At 50.1% G+C, this 8,617-nt stretch overlaps 1 long non-coding RNA gene across 1 annotated transcript; it reads right to left on the reverse strand.

Moving 5' to 3' along the window:
- Positions 1–888: 888 nt before the first annotated feature.
- Positions 889–3,515, reverse strand: LOC120700334. Its single transcript, XR_005685880.1, has 3 exons — positions 2,350–3,515; positions 2,198–2,279; positions 889–1,282 (listed from the first exon to the last, which is right to left on the reverse strand). It is a non-coding gene; the product is annotated as an uncharacterized LOC120700334 (long non-coding RNA).
- Between the last annotated feature and the right edge of the window lie 5,102 nt (positions 3,516–8,617).

Here is an 8,617-nt window from a genome sequence, read left to right on the forward strand (position 1 = left end):
GGCGGGGCAAAGCCGTGCAGGACGCGCTGCTACGCCGGGGTCATCGATCGGGCACTGGCTCGGTGAGGTGGTCCAGGCGGCGTCGACGTCGTCGTGGTCCTCGTCCTTGACTCCAGCTGCGGCGGCGCCGGATTCTCCTCCTGCCTCTTCTTTCCCCTCTCTCCTCCTCTTCCTCCTCTCTTCCTCTGTGGCTCTAGGGTTTCGCTGCACGGGCTAGCGGTTCTTATAGGGCTTGGCTAGGGCTGCGCAGGACAAACGTCGGGGATTTGGCCACCGGTCCGGGGGTGCGCGCGGAGCTACGTCGCGGCATCCTGGCAGCTCGGCGCTTAGGTTGGAGGCGCAAAGCAGTAAGGGAGGAGGGGAAAAAGGGAGGCACGCAGGCGGGGCAGAGCGCGACCGTTGGGGCTGGTTGTCGCGACGCGAAGATGGGAGCGCGAGGCAAAAGGCGGAGCAGTGCCGAGCGAGACAGCATCAGCGTGATGGGGAAGAGGAACAGGGGAGGTGCGCTGACGCGTGGTCCACGCGGTCAGTGGCAGCGGCGGCAGATGAAGGCCGATGGCGCTGGGTTGGGCTGGTGACGGTGGTGTGCGCTACGTGTGGAGTTTTGTTTCGACGCTAGCAAGCGGCCCCAAAGGTTTAGGCAGGCTCGGTTTATGGGGTTAGCTGGGTTTCGGCCTGGTGAGGTTTAGGTGCTGGGCCGGATTGGCTTAAGGGTTTCAGCCCAAGGTTGTTATATTAGCCTTTAGTTTTAACTATAAGGTGCCCATGCTAACGCCACGGATAAATTTCAGACGTAAACCAAATAGCACATGATCCATAGCCCAAACTGATAAATATATGTTTCACACAAAAGACAGAGTTATTATGTTGATTACACAAACACATCCATAGAGTAAAATCACAACTTGATGGGATCATAAGATGATTGCATTTTCGGGGAATAAAATCACAACTTTATTACCTACAACTAAAAATTTACCTGCTAAAGCTAACCAGTCCTATTCTCTGAACAATAGAGTGGGCTGAAATCAATTGCTACTATTTCATTGCATCCATTCCACAAAATAGCATGTCCTATTCTCTAAAATCCAATACAACCCTAAACTCAGGAATGCAACAATATAAATTTGATCACAATTGAAAGCAGTACTGTAGGTTTTCGTCAATTCGATGTGAACCTACTGGAACAACACATGAACTCGCTAGGCAAACAAAATCAAATCCGATAGCAGAGTTGTTGCCTTGTTGGTGGTCGTCGCCTCCTCATCCTCGCTGGTGGGACCTGCAGCATATTGACAAATTTGGTGAGATGCCATGCAGCAGGCTTAAAGCTTACCCCTTCTCCTCCCAACATGTGTGATTAGATGACTCCATATATGTCAACCTAACTTTTCAACTGATTATGCTACCATGAGACATAGTTGCCAAGAATAACAACAACAATTATGCACCTGTGCATACAAAATGGTAGTTCTTGAAATGTTTTGAAAGTTAAGTTCCAGCCACATCACTCAGTGATTTTAGCAAAACCATCAAAAGCGCATGTGCACGTTGAATGCAAAAAAAAAAAGTGTACAGCACCAGATCAATGATCATATAGGAAGCAATAAATTCCTAACTCAAAATCAACAGAAGAGTTAAGAAGTATGTAAACACCCAGAAATTTAGAAAACACAATAACACATATAGCCTGCCAGACAATTGAGGCAACACTTTGCTTCTTCATGATGAGAAAACTGAGGGATCGCAACCAGACAAATTTAGGCAAGGACAACCCTATTGTTTCGAATAGCATAAGTACATAAAGAAAGCGTAAGAGTGCCTTAGCCCCATTAATCTAAAGAGCATATCTAGTTAACCAAGAATATACTATGGGTTTGCATGGTGTCATGATCTAACAAGCTACAAAATCACTCTGAAAAAGGAAAACATCGACAGATGTGTATCACATCAAACATCTAGGTATACAGTTGCAGAATCTGAACTGCAATAATCAGAGATAGAAATGGAATTGAATTATTATTAGGGCAGCCATTGCTAATCACAAGCTCTAAACTTCAATCCAATGTCAAGCAATTCTTGATTATAACGTTGTTAACTGAATTTAAATTAACTCATTACCATCAACCACAAGGCACAAATAATCTAAGCAAAGCAGAAAACCTACGGCCTGCATGAAGGATTAAGAATCTAATACCTGTAGTTTTGTACTGAGTCCTTGTCCCAGATGCTTCAAAATCAAAGCATTTTTTTATTTCCGTGGGGTGGAGTGGAACAACCTGAATGGAAAATAACACAAATTAATTGAGATTAAGATTTGGATTTGAAAGCACCGTTGTGGGGATTGACCTGGAAAAGGCATTAGCAGCAGGCGCCCTCCAGAGCCGCACAACGGGAGGACGGCATTGATTGGTTGACTCCGCGGTGATGCCTCAGCGCGAGGGGCCAGCGGACGCTCCGCACGGCACCGGCCGGCCGGGTTGCCGATGCTCTGAGCATTGGGAGGATGGCGTCTCCGCATGGCGTGAAGGAGCAGGCTCCCCACAAGGGGAGAGCGGCTTTGCAGGGTCGGCGGCGCGGCGGCTCACGCTTGATGCGAAGCGGGCTGGCCGAGCCTCCACGCGGCGTCGATGCGAAGCGGGCTGTGCGTCAATCCGCTTGCGCCATCAATCCAACACCAATGCGAGGTGGGCCGGGCGACGCTCCGCGCGCGGCGGGGCTTCCGTCAATTCGCGCGGCGCCTGGCGAAAGGCCGCGCGGAGGGCGTCCTCGCCGCCGCCGCGGGTAGCGCGTCTCCACTTGACGGCCACCGCCTCGCCCGCGGAGCGGTGGCGCGCCCACACCACGACGCCGGGTGGAGCGGGGACGCCGCGCCAGGTCAACGCGGCCGGGCTGCCGCCACGGGTCGATGCGCCCAAGCGCCGCCGCTTGCTGTTGCCGTCCCCGGGTCCTCGCGACGCTCCGCCACCGCTCCCAGGTCCTCTTCCCTCGCGGCGCCGCGCGGCCACCACTTCCCCCCTGCACAGCAGCACAGAGGAGGGTGCAAGCAGCGAGGGCGAGGAGGGCGCAAGCGGCGTTGGGCGGAGCAGTGGCCGGGGCCATGCATCATGGGTGGAGCAACGACCGGCGCCCTGGCATCAGGTGGCGGCGGGATGCGGAGGGCGAGAGGTGAGGTGAAGGGGGGAGGTAGGAGATAGGAAGCGACACCCCGACAGGAAGCGTCTTTGCCCGCGCCGGCGGTCCCATTGGATCCCCTCCCATGCCGGTCGTTCTCGCCTCCGAATCCTGCGCCATCCGGATCTGAGAGAGAAAGCAACGAGAGAGAGGGGTGCCGCCATCCCCGACGCGGCATCCCGCACCCACGCGCCCTCCCCCACGGGCGTAGCCGTGGCCGGTGCCACACGGGGAGCAGAGAAGGCTTCGAAGGCCATCCCGTGGAGCAGTGGCCAGCGGCGGGAGGGAGGCGGCGACGGCGCGGTGGGCTGCAGAGGGCGTGAAGCGTTACGGGGAGCAGGGTTTTTTTTCCCCAACCGGTTGACCCAAACCGCCGGCCACCGGTTCCGGTTTACCGGACCGGTTGGACCGGTTACCTGTCGGAACCGGCTAAACTCAAATTTGAATTCAAATTTCTCCGTTCAAACAGTTCTAACCGGTTTACCGGCCGGTTAGACCGGTATACCAGTGACTTGGACAGTCCGGTTAATAGAGGCATACCGGCCGGTTAGACCGGTTTACCGGCCGGTTTTGCCGGTATACCGGTGGTTTCGAGCAGTTTTCCGACGCTTAAAAAATGGATCCCCGGTGTGAAATATAATGAAATTTCGGCATTAACTATGCACATTTTAATGTAAATGACCTTACCAAAGTAATAATTTATAATCATGCATACAAATACAATAGTAATAAGCGTGCATACAAATACGGAGTCATACACCTATACACATGAAATGAAAGTTCACAGTAGGAATGTGAAGACCCACATTTGGGACGCGGTTTGGTATTCCGCGGTGGACATCAAAGCGATACCTTGCACTCTAAGCAGCTCAGCCTTGTAGTGTTGCCAAGTTTGGCCTGTCCACGCCGATGTTGTCTGCCATTCCTGAACTAACATAGTATAAAAATGAGGGTCTTCCCATTCGTACACCCATCTCGTCGGTGGCTGCATGCTGATGTCAGGAATGGGGTAGTGAAAAGAGTTCCTGGAATCGCTGTAGGAGGAAGAAGAGTGCTGTGGACTGTCATAGTCCGTCGGTCCACCTGTTCTCCTCTGCGAGTGCGGTATTCCATGGTCGGTGTCCTGAGTAGCATGTGTGAACTGAGTCTCCCCTGCAATCAACCAAATTTCATAATTAGTAGTCAATACTCATAGTCAGAAATGTGTGTCTATTTATATGTGCAATGTATACCTGTGAAACGAACACCACGAGCACCACCACTAGGGCCCCGTTTGGGAGGGCTTCACCGCCGGCTTCACGAGCGGCTTCAGGTGAAGCCCTCCCAAACGTTTGTTTTGGGACCGGCTTCACGTGTGAAGCCGGTCCTGAAGCCATCAGCGGCTTACACAGGCAAGGTGAAGCCATGAAATCGTGGCTTCACGCGGCTTACACATCAATCTAACAAGTGAAGCTGTTTTGCCAAACATTTTCTAAAACGGCTCCAACTCCACCAGAAAAGCCGCACCATCTGAAGAGCCAGAGCCGGAGCTGTTTTTGGAAGAGCCGGAGCCCTGCCAAACACACCCTAGCAGCAGCAGCATGAGCACCACTACCACCACCTCCAGCATCAGGATCAGCACTGTCACCATCATCACCATCATCGCCCGAGCTGCTATCCTCGGACTCCTGATACGGAGGACTACGCTCACCTTTGCCATCATCAGTCTCGGTGTCGCTGCTCACTGATTTTGCTGTTTCTTTGCCTTTTCGACGCTTCGGGTCACCCTTCTTAGACCCCTTCTGCAACTTTCTCTTCCCTAGGTGAGTGTCACCTATATTTTGACATGCCTAATCGCTGATGGAATCATTCCCCGTATCCTCACGTAGATCTGACACGTTTATTTGATCTCTGACAATATGGGACGGGCGAGGGATGTTGCCGTCATCATCATCCTCGTCCAGAACTGGAGCCCGGTTAGATCTACCATATTCCATCCATTCCCGCACCGGATTTTTCTTATCATAGAAAGAAAGATGGGCTAGCTAGTCAATGAAATCACCTTCTTCACGCATCAGTGGGCTGGAGACCTCCTCAAGTCGGAGACGAAGGTTGTAGTTGACATAGACAAGCTTATTAAGTTTCTTATGCGACAACCGATTGCGAACCTTTGCATGCAGCAAGGCAAAATACTCCAGTTCTGCTCGCATCCACTGGACGAACAACATTGTGAAACAAGCCTCATGGCAAGGTACTGCAGTTTTGGAGTACTTGATCCGAACATCATCCACCAGGACGCTGTATGTGCAACCGAGTATGTAAGCAATATATTCGAATAGAGAAAACAACAATTTCATACGGAATAACTGTTACATGGGGATGTCTTTGGGTCCATCGCCATCCGCATTGCCATTTCACTGCTATACTCGCCAATTTTCTGCCGAAACATGTCAAACTCCTGCAATGCCTGGACGGCGCTCTGGAGATCCGTCATGCGCTGAAATGTATCCTTGAGTCCATGAAACATTTGTTGAGTTGGATCCATCGTATATGCATACCTCGGATTTAGGACAACAGCTACAAAATATAAATCACTTCAAATAAACATTATGTCAATTGTCTTTAAAAATAGACGAGTCGTGTTTGCTTACCTGGACCCACATACGTGCCTATGAACACATCACCCAACCTCTCGTCCACCACCTTATTATACTCTTTCAGTGTGGAAACATTTGTTCCAAAGAAAGACTGCAGCTCATGTTTCATAGTCTGGTAGCCCATCACGACTTCGCACATGTTTGGCTTCTTGTCCTGATCAGGGAAGCGAAGTAACTTGTATATTGGTTGAACCGTGTCGATGATATATTTCATTGCATCCCACCACTCCATACTTGAAAAACTTGCATGAGTATATCTACCTTCTTCGGTATTCGCCCATTTATTGTGTTGGAACTCAGTAGATGCTATCCACTGCATGAAACGATCACGTTTCTGATAGATGCTCTCTAGGAACATGTAGTTGGTGCCAAATCGAGTGGCATTCCACTTGACCAACTCACCACCGATTGCGTTCCTCATCATTGTATTCAACTGACCATGATTGTGTAACCAATTTGAAATTCGCTTACACTGCTTGATGATAACACCATGTTCAAGCCTTCGAGCTATATCCTTCAACATCAAATTGACGGTGTGTGCTAGACAAGGTGTCCAAGCTATGTGGTCATACACGTCACTTAGTAGTTCCTTGCATGCTTTTTTGTAGTTCGAGCCGTTGCCGGTGACTACGTGCACGACATTCTCCGGTCCAATCTCTTCCACCACCTTATGGAACATGTGACAATGTGAATCGAATATGTTTAGGGACTACCTTGAACAAATATGCAGCATCTTGAGTTCTTCCAGTCGCATCAATAGACTTATGGAACCACATGACCCCATTGCAATATATCAAAAAGTTGATGACACTCATCCTCGTCGGACCAGTCCATGAATCACACATCAACGTGATGCCAAATAAGGGCCAGTCTTTCTGAAACTTTACATACCTCGTCTTCAAGTCTTGCTCATTCTGATCAAGGTACTTGCCATCAATATCCCGTCCAGTGGGTGATGCGATACCTTCACCTACAACCATATGAAAATCATGAGATACAAGAATATAAGCTCATAGGTATCATTGCAATGAAAAGAAAACTTACCCCACTTCTGTGTCTCCCTGACCGCGCTGATAAAGTATGGACTGTCAGCCTGTCTTCCAGGTACTCTTGCAATATGGAAAAACTTTGACCAAGCTTTACCAATAGCTTCCTTTGCGTTCTTACCCTTCTGCGTCCAGGAGCCTGTATCAATCCTTGGTTGTGTCATTCCTATTCTCCCACCAGCTGCCAAGTTATAGTCCTCCACCACAGGACTCTCCCTCTGCGAAGTGGACCTTTGAAACATCCTCTGCATAACATTCCCCCTCGTCGAACCACTACCCCCTCCACGCTCATATGCACCTCCTCTCTGTTCAACCCCCCGTCGGAACTCTGCTTCCGCTCTCGATAGATCCATGGCACGCTGCACCTGAGCCTCCTCATCTTCTTCATCACCGGGATAGTTTCCCTCCGCTGCAGCCTTCTCCCGTCTCAACCTCTCTCGGGCCCGGTCAGCAGTTGGCTTCTTTGCCCTATCCAACTCACACTGAAAGAAGTCCCGCACATCAGGTGGCACATTCCTACAATGGACCACCTCCGCCCCGCGGTGAGCTAAATGTTGCTTCAATCTTGTTGCACCACCTCCTCCTTTCTGCGTACGACAATAGTTGCATCGCCATCCGGGATAAAGATTTTCACCATGTTACCATACAACATCTCTATCTCTCCCAGACATTTTCTACCTGCATAAATGGACAACAAAAACATCTCAATCAGATAAATAGAATACTAAATCCTACACCTAAATCTTACCTAAATTCTAAATTAATACACCTAAATCTTACCTAAAACCTATAACTTTTCAGCCATACATCTAAATGTAACCTAAATCCTAAAACAAATCATCTAATATTCTAAATCATACACCTAAATATGCCCTAACCAAGCATTCTACTCAAAAATTTTGAGCTCTTACCTTCTCTCCCGGTCGGGTCGGTAACCGGCGACACCGACCGGTAAACCGCTCCGACCGGCCGGTAAGTCGGCCCCGCGCACCGGTATGCGCCGGATCCGGGGGGCGCCGGTAAGCTGGCCAAACTGGGCGGCCAACCGGGCGCTGAGAACGGCTAACCGGCCACGGGCGCCGGTCGCCTCCTGGGGGACGGCGGGGTGGCGGACAGAGAGCGGCTGCGGGCGGATAGGGAGCGATTCTGGGGCGCGGCCCCCCGGGTCACAACGAACCCTATCTAAGTATGCAGACCACCATGGGCTTTAATGGGCCTTCGTGTTTTTTCTTTTTCGAATTTACTTCAAAAATTCCTCAAACTAGGCTAAATGAACGAATTTTTGAGAAAGTTTTACATCATTAGATTTTTCGCACCGTGTAGTATTTTTAGGAATTTTTTGGGATTTTTTTCATTTTTTTGAATTCAAATTTGAATTTTGAATTATGGCCGGTTTGATACCGGCCGGTTCATAAACCGGACCGGTTCCCACCGGTAAGTTGAACTGTATGGGAGGCGGCTGGAGGCTAGGAGAGGAGGCGTCGCGTGGGGCTGGGGAGGTAGAGCGGAGCGGAAGGGGGCGGACGTGAGATGCCAGAAATGACATTGAATAAAAATTTCGAGTCCGGAGGATGCATTGAAGCCAGATAGATCCAAGGAATACTGGTCGTTGGATCCTGTTGAGCACATCATTCAAGAATTCTGAGCCATCGATTTTGATAGAGGAGGATTTCTGAGTACATTTTTCTGGGTGCACAATGCACAATAGTCTTGCTCATCAGCGGAGGACGTTTTGTTGGGTGGCTATAGCAAAGATTTATC

Source organism: Panicum virgatum, chromosome 1K (assembly GCF_016808335.1).
Source record: "Panicum virgatum strain AP13 chromosome 1K, P.virgatum_v5, whole genome shotgun sequence".
NCBI classification, from domain to species: Eukaryota; Viridiplantae; Streptophyta; class Magnoliopsida; order Poales; family Poaceae; genus Panicum; species Panicum virgatum.